Raw genomic sequence first — 9,350 nt, 5'->3', positions numbered from 1 at the left:
CAATTTAGCATGTACACCCATAAAATACAATGGATTATTTCCAAATAATGTGTGTGTGTGTGTGTATGTGTGTATGTGTTTGTAGAAGATTAGGTGACCAAAAACTAAACAAAAATCCAACTTTTCCTTTATTCTCATGATATATTGGGAGTGTCCTCTCTGGCAATGGTTGTCAAACTGTAGAATGCATAAAGATTTCCTGGGAAGCTTCTTTAAAAAGATGATTCTGGATTCTATCCCCAGAGATTCTCATCTACTAGGGCTGGAGTATGGTCCAGGAGTCTGCATTTTTAAACAAGCTTCCCAGATAACTCTGATACAAGTGGTCTGAGAACTTTACGTGTAGAAGATCTGTCAACACTATCCATGATAAACTGTGTGTGCTTTATGAAAAGTAGGGATATGTAACAGAATAACAAGGGTATTTCTAAATTCATAATTTTGGGGGCACAAAAATTTAATTTGATTAATCAGTTTATGTAAAAGTAATGATCTTATAAACTGTTACTCTTTTAAAATTAGTTTGAATTTAATTCTATCTAAGATATAGACAGAACTTGAAACATTTAATTCTGCATGTTCTAAAAATGGACTTGAACTATGGTAAAATTATAAATAATGATTCAATTATAGGAAGTGACTGAAAATCTGAAATTTATATCAGAAAGATATAAAGAGATAGACTTTTTGCTGCAATATTCAGTTCTGTAGGGATGAAATAGAAGTTCTAAACCCTCACTTAAACAAATTTAAGGATAGAATGACAAGCTTAGTATTCAATTCTTAGATGTTTCTATAACTTTCTGAAGCAGAAAGGTATAAGAAAACAGGTGAGAAAAATGAAAGGAAATGCTAAACTAGGCCCCTCTCACTTCAAATCCTCAAGTCTAAAAAAAGGTTTAAGAAAAATTTTTAATCTAATTATGCCTTGGTAGAAAACAAGAGCCAGCCAGCGGGGATGGGGGTAGGGTGGGGGAAGGCCCCAGACTCTACACTGGTAAACTCTTTCCTTCATTTTTGTTGAATTATGTATCTTTTACCTCTAATATATATTTGTTGTGAAGAAAAGAGGGCCTATTTTTCAGCTGAGGACTTATTCCACTTCCTCAGAATGCAAGAAACATACAAAAAGAGGAAAATTATGACCTAATGCAAAATTTCCTTCAAGGCACCTATGTTCATTTCATGGTGGGAAGGAGCTGACACAAGGAGACCTGAGCTGCAGGAGAGAAACATATTTCTCTTCCAGCCACGTGGCTTTAAATGCCTCTCCTCAAAGGAGGAACCAGTTGGACCTTACATCTATGCAACTTAAAGAGGTGAAACTTCTCACACATTCAGTTTTTTCAGTGGCTTTTTCTCATGATTAAGTAGTTTGCCTTTAATGAACATTTTAACATGCTCTTGTTAACTGTTTTCATTCCAGAGGAAAGAATGTACTTTACACTCTTATATTAACATTATTCCTGAGTATACACCCTTCTCCCCAAGAGATTCAAGCATTACTTTGTATAAACAGATTTCTATAACATGAAGTCTTATTTAGTATAAAAATAAATTTAAAAAGTAACTACCAATCAATATGAAATTTCTTGACAACCTGTTGTGTATCTGAATTTGGGCAAAATACTATTATCTACTTTTTATTGCAAAATAAAAAATTTAAATTATTTTTATTAATATTTTAGATATTTACACAAAGATACTCAGTGTGTCACACCACTATGAAGAATAATTGTGTAACATCATGCCAGTAATATGCTCCTTAGTGAAGACTTTTAGGAAAGACAATTTTGAGAAAAGTGAGTCAGCTTTTTAAAATGACTTTCTGTATGATTTTAAATTCTATTGGTATATTTTTAAAAGTTTAACAGTAAGTAGCATTTTTCCTCATTTAATGTTACCACCACCCTACCATCTTCTAGTTGTGAAATCTCGTGATTCATTATCATTAGAAAAGTTTAGAAAGTTCTGATGGTATAATGCCTGAATTGGCTTCCCATTGGAATATTCCAGTGGCAAGATACCAACCTATACATACATTTTACACAATGCTTCCGAGCCACAAGATTTCCTTCTTTATAACAGTGTTCTTTTCCCTCTATAATTCTCAACATATTTTACTGAGGAAGAGTGACCTAAAAATCCAGGTCACTGAATTTTGTTGGTGAATTTTGCTTAGTGATTGGCTAAGAGATATTTGCATTAATAAGTTTGAGAGTATTGGGGTAATTCACTGGACCCATTCCCAGAAAAGAAAATACTCTTTTTGAGACTTTTATTCAACAAGTTAACCTGTTAACATTCTAAACTAATGTTTCCTTTTGAACAGAAGCACAAGATGGTAAGCATGAAGTCTAATTTACTGTTTGACAGAGTTTGTTATTCAAAACTAGGCTTCTGTGGCCAACTCTAAGTGGTGGAGGTTTGGGGTAAACCCTCTTGTGGTTTTACAAGTGATTGTCCTTAAAATCTGAGTTTCTTCAGATGAATCCACTTATGCATCAGTGAAGCCCACAGCTTAAGAGTAACCTCCTCACTCCCCGTTCTATTTTAACCAGTAGCTAAGAGTAGGTTTAGCCACAAGAAAATTGGTTGCACCCATAATGTCATGGTGTTAGGGACATCTGCCAACTATTTCAAAACCTCGAGGGCATTGGCTGGCATCAGTGAAACAAATGGAGTTTAGCTGTGAAAACTGATTTTGTAAGTGCTTCTGTTTCTACTATGCCTCCTGGAATCTCATTCAAATACGTTTTGCAATAATGTGGTTACTGCCTTATTGATCTCTGAAAAAAGACAAGCACTTTACTTTTTAGAGGAGAAAATGTTCTCATCATATTAGGTTAAGGTCCATTTATGAACCCCAAGTACTTTTCATTTCAGCATAGATTTTTTCCATCTGTCCCTCGAGCAAGTTCTTTGGCCAAGAAGCACATCTACAAAAGCAGATATTTCGTCTGGATTTCCCTAGAGGATAATAAATAATTGAAATTTCTATGTTTCAAAAGTATTTGAAATTATGATCATAGTTTGTGATAAAAGAGACATGCCTTTCCATAGGTCCAAAAGTGTTTAGAAAATATTCTCAAACAGCTTACGTGAGGGATTACACTAGTACTCAATTGGATAGACTTCTTTTCTTCCATGAAGGGGCACAGAGTGAGTTTTCTTATTAAAAACATGTGTCAAAGATTTTTTTTTCTACAATCTATATATTATTTACCACTTAGAAAGAAATTTATGTATAATTTCCTTCTTGGAACTGGTTAACAGTCCTTGTCAATCAAGATAAATCTTAGGATTCAATAATATAAAGCTAATAAAATAAAAATCTCTGTTAAAGTGGATTTTTTATTTCATTTGTTTCTCACATTCTTTTTGAAAGAGGATATTTTGATCCATAAAATGTAAGACTTGTCAGGACTTCCAGAATTTTTATTCTTGCTAGAATACTGTGTAACAGAAGTCCTGGAACATGGGAAAATACTGACATTTAAAGTTGCTAGATTGTTTCAACTTTTACAAACCCAGCAACTTATCTATGATGCTAATTTTTTATTGAAAAATAGTTATTGAATCTAGAAGGTATACTCCTGTTGGGCACCTTTATAATTACATTAATCAAATTTTAGTTTATCAGTTTCCAATGAATTCTACTTATTAGTGTAGTTTTTAGGTACCCCATCCTATCATTTGACAGGTACATACTTAGAATTGATCATTCCTAAAATAATACTTTCAGGGACATAACCCTTAAACCTTTCAGAAAAATGCCGGTAAGAGCTGAGTCATAAAGGGTCCCAGCAGGAAACAGAGTGCATACTCAAACAAGAATACTTTGAGAAGGGTTTAATAAAGAGATATTACAGATGTTTGGAGAAGGTTTATGAAAAACACAAAGGAGAGCACTGCTATCATCTCTAAGCCTGGAGGGGCAAGTTGAGGAAATGGTTACCAGCACCTGGAAGAGAAGCTATGTGTGGAGTAAGCCAACTTGAGAGGAGCTATGAAGGACAAAGCCAGTCTGAGGTGACCCCACAGGGAAGGAGTCAGGGAAGAAATATCTCAAATTTATTCTTTCCCACTCTGTGATCCATTACCATGTCTTCCATGGGCTAAACTGCACTGCTTAATATGGTAGCTTAGTCACAGATGGCTGCTGAGTAATTGAAATGTTGTAAGTGTAAAACATAGACCAAATTTTGAAAACATAGTATAAAAAGAGATTGTAAAATACATTACTAATTTTACATTACTCAAAAATAGGAAGGATAATATTTTGGACATCTCACTCCTGGGCATATATCTGGAGAAAACCATAATTCAAAAAGATACATGCACCCCAGTGTTCATTGCAGCACTATTTACAATAGCCAAGACATGGAAGCAACCTAACTGTCGACAGAGGAATGGATAAAGAAGATGTGCTACATATATACAATGGAATATTACTCAGCCATAAAAAAGAATGAAATAATGCCATTTGCAGCCATATGGATGGACCTAGAGATTATCATACTAAATGAAGTAAGTCAGACAGAGAAAGACAAATATATATGACATCACTCATATGTGGAATCTAATTTTTTAAAAATGATATAAATGAACTTATTTATAAAACAGAAACAGACAGATTTCAAAAACAAACTTACAGTTATCAAAGGGGAAACGTGGCAGGGGGAGGGATAAATCAGGAGCTTGGGATGAACATACACACACTACTATATATAAGATAGATAACCAGCAAGGACCTACTGTGTAGCACAGGGAACTCTACTCAATATTCTGTGATAACCTATATGAGAAGAGGATCTGAAAAAGAATGAATGTATGTATGTGTATAACTGAATCACTTTGTTGTACACCTGAAACTAACACAACATTGTAAATCAACTATACTCCAATAAAATTTAAAAAAAAAGTGAGAGACTGTAAAATATCACATTACTAATTTTACATTAATCAAAAATAAGAAGGATCATATTTTGGACATATATATTCAATGTGTGTATGATTAAATATTAACATATATTATTAAATATATATTTATCAATATATGTAATGTTTACTATAAGTAATATATAGGATGTATTGTTAAAACCGATTTCACCTGTTTCTTGCTATTTTAAAAAATGTGCTACTAGAAAATTTTAAATGTTTGGAAAATTATTAAATTTAAAATATATTTATATCATATCATATATCACTTCTCTTGGAGATCGGCAGGATAAACCCACCAGCAGTTAGAGAATGTAGGAGTCTGCTGATTCAGTTAGTGACAGGCCAGCTTTCTATAGTAGAAAGTAGGATGGAGAAGGATGGAGAGTGGACCTGGAGGGGCCAACAGAGATATCTGGCTGAGGCTGTAAATAAAGAAAATTAACAGCAAAAGATGTACCATAAGTGAGAAGCTGTATGTGTGTGTATGTGTGTGTTGTGTGTGTGTGCGTGTGCATGAGATTTCTATTGTTGACCAGTGGAATAATTTGTTAGCAAACTTGTTAGGACATTTCACATCATTGAAGACTAGCATTTTTTTTTTAAAAAACAGCATTGGGAGTGGGCCAAATAATAGCTGTGCCGTTTAGAATTGTTCTGAACTTATGCACGTTCCATCTTGCTAAAGTGTAAATACAAACTGAAATTCATATTATGGAAATACCTTTAGCACCTGGCAAGTGGAAGACATAATTTAAAATGGTTTTCTGGTATGGTGTTTTGATAAAAATATTTGATGAAAAATTGGATTAAAATTTTTTGATAAAAAAGATTTGTTTAAAAAAAATCTTCTGTTGAAAAACTTTTGCTTAATTTGAGACAATTATCTACTTATTCAACAGATATTAAGTTGGAGCACCTTCTCTAGTCACCCATTGAGCTTTTCAGTCTAATATTAGGAGATATTTAGCAAGTAAGCAAGCAAACAAATAAATAATATTAATTTCATAGAGTTTTCTATATCAAGAAGGAAGAAAAGCAGGCTAATGTAAAATGACTGAAGATTATTTTTTTAGATTAGGGTGGTGCATTTGTTTTCTACTGCTGTTTAACAGATTAGTATAAGCATAGCAGTTTAAACATTATCGTATGGCTAGGTAGGTCAGAAGTCTGGCACAGTGTGATTGGGTTCTCTGCTCAGGATCTCCCAGGCTAAATCAAGGTGCTGGCTGGGATTCATTCTCATCTGGAGGCTCTGTGAGAAAATATGCTTCCAAACTCATTGCTGTTATTGGCAGAATTCGGTTCCTTGCAGTTGTGGGACTGAGGCACTTGTTTCCTTGCAGGCTGTCCTCCAGGGGCTATTCTTCCCTCCCATAGTTTGCCCACATTCTTTGACTTCCTCCAACCTCAAGTCAGCAATGGCATGTGAAATCCTTCTCATGCTTTGAATCTCCAACATCTACTAATGGCCAGAGAAAATTACCTATTTTTAAAAGGCTCATATGATGAAGTCAGGTCCACCCTGCTAAGCTCCCTATTTTAAGGTCAACAGATTTGGGACCTTGATTCCCTCTCCAAAATCCCTTCACAGCGAGAGCTAGATTAGAGTTTGATTGAATAACTGGGAGAAGGCATGTGTGTACACCAGGGCTGGGAATCTTGAGGGGCCATCTTTGCATTCTGCCTACCACAGGTGGTTAGGGGAAAAAAGCCTCTCTGAGGAGTTTCCATTTGAATTAAGGCCTGGATGATGAGACAGAACCAGTCATAGGAAGATCTAGGGGGAAAGCATTAGAGCCAGAGAGAATAGCAAAAATCAAGACTCTGAGGCAAGGCAGAGATTTACTTAGTCAAGGAACAGAAAAAAGCCACCAGGATGAAACTGTGCTGTGGGAAAGTGAAAAGAGATGAAGTCAGAAAAGCAGACTTCAGGGCTTCCCTGGTGGCACAGTGGTTAAGAATCTGCCTGCCAATGCAGGGGACACGGGACATGGGTTTGATCCCTGGTCCGGGAAGAACCCACATGCCGCGGAGTAACTAAGCCCGTGCACCACAACTACTGAGCCTGTGCTCTAGAGCTCACGAGCCACAACTACAGAGCTCACGTGCCACAACTACTGAAGCCTGTGCGCCTAGAGCCCATGCTCCACAACAAGAGAAGCCCGCACACCACAACGAAGAGTAGCCCCCGCTTGCCACAACTAGAGAAAGCCCGCGTGCAGCATCGAATACCCAACACAGCCAAAAAAACCCCAAAACAAACAAACAAATAAATAAATAAAAAGGAAAGCAGACTTCGGGTCAAGGGAAGGAATTTCGAATTTACCCTAATTGCAATGGTTTAACCTATTGAAGGGTTTGAGTGAGGGATGTTTTCAAATGACTAAAGAAGATCTCTTTTCTGGAGTACCCTCACCAAAATGCACACTTGGTAAAAAAGAATGAAATAATGCCATTTGCAGCAACATGGATGGACCTAGAGATTATCATACTAAGTGAAATAAGTCAGACAGAAAAAGACAAATACCATATGATATCATTTATATGTGGAATCTAAAAGAAACGATACAGGGACTTCCCTGGGGGTCCAGTGGTTACGACTCCACCCTTCCACTGCAGGGGGTGAGGCTTTGATCCCTGGTTGGAAAACTAAGATCCCGATCAAAAAATGATACAAATGAACTTATTTACAAAACAGGAACAGACTCATAGACTTAGAAACCACACTTATGGTTACCAAAGGGGAAACGTGAGGAGGAGGGATAAATTAAGAGTTTGGGATTAGCATATATGCACTACTATATATAAAATAGTTGACAAGGACCTACTGTATAGCACAGGGAACTCTACTCAGTACTCTGTAATAACCTATATGGGAAAAGAATCTGGAAAAGAATAGATATATGTATGTGTATAACTAAATCACTTTGCTGTACACCTGAAACTAACACAACATTGTAAATTAACTATATTCCAGTATAAAATAAAAATTTTTTTAAATGCACACTTGGCCAAATTCTGGTGTACAGATTCTTTCCTCATGTTCCATACTTTTTCTGGTGATTTATCATACAAATATCAGATTCTTGTGTTCTTGTCTTAATGAGTACAAGACTTACATTTGAAATCCATTTCACTGAATTTGTTTTTATAGTTTTGAGTGCTATGATACACTATTGATTATAGTTTTATAAGGTGGATACAAATAAACAAATATTGTAGAGAGAACTTTAAAAATTAAATTCTTTAATTTCCTCTTTGTGACCGCCTAGAGGGGTGGGATAGGAAGGGTGGGAGGGAGGGAGACGCAAGAGGGAGGGGATATGGGAACATATGTATATGTATAACTGATTCACTTTTTTATAAAGCAGAAACTAACACACCATTGTAAAGCAATTATACTCCAATAAAGATGTTAAAAAAAAAAGTCTTTAATTTCCTGATTGCATAGTCTTTGACTAAAATGGAGAAGTTCAGTCCAATTAATACTAGAAAGATTATTCTTTAAAATCTTATAAGTTTGAGGGAACAATTGAGATTTTCTTTTGCATGAGAAATGCATACGCTTCATCTAGATTTTGAAATCTGTTGATGTGAGAGGCTACTTTTTTTACTTTTGCCACTTGGGTAATTTTGTCTTTTCTGCACCCAATGTGCTGGATCATCCACATAGTATACCAACAGCCCAGATTTTGAGATGATGTACATTTAAAATTGGGGATTCCTCAAAAAATTATAAAGGGAATATCATTTTAAAAACTCTGAAAGCCTCTGTAAGCATACAGACCATCAAATTCTAGGAGTCAATAAGGGCTGTATTCATATGTCTATTGTGCAAATGCTGATTTTAAGTATTAGCATTTACCAGAGAAGGATAGACAGTGAACAACCTCTTTAGGGTGTTACATTTTCTATACTTCCCAAAATTTCTATTCTCTTCCTCTTTTTCTAGTCTCCAACCTCTTGTTTATATTCCTCAAGTATCTTCTTGTTCCATCTTCTTCTTCCTTTACTGTCACATAGTCTTAATCACCATATTATGCCTTTGCATTACCTTTTAAGTGATCCCAAATATCTAGAAAAATCCTATCTTTTGTCAACAGTCTACCATTAAGCCAAAGGCCTGCTCTAGGCAAAGCTAGAAAAAATTATACTTCACAATCTTTTAATCTTTCCTTTAAGTTCTTTTTGACTTTTTAGCACCTCTACTCTACCAAGTATCCACAGATATCAGGCCTTCTCTTCCTTTTCCAACATTAAAGCTCAGGTTCAGCTAGATCATATTGGAAAACTCTCATATATTTATTGAAGTTTAAACAATTGATGAGTAGTTTCATGTGTGCAAGGAGTGTCTGCATTTTAGCATGGGATAATCGGTTAATTCAAAGCACTGAAGATTTAATCAT

Source organism: Balaenoptera borealis, assembly GCF_965194805.1.
Source record: "Balaenoptera borealis genome assembly, chromosome: 4".
NCBI lineage: Eukaryota > Metazoa > Chordata > Mammalia > Artiodactyla > Balaenopteridae > Balaenoptera > Balaenoptera borealis.
This window is presented reverse-complemented; position numbering follows the sequence as displayed.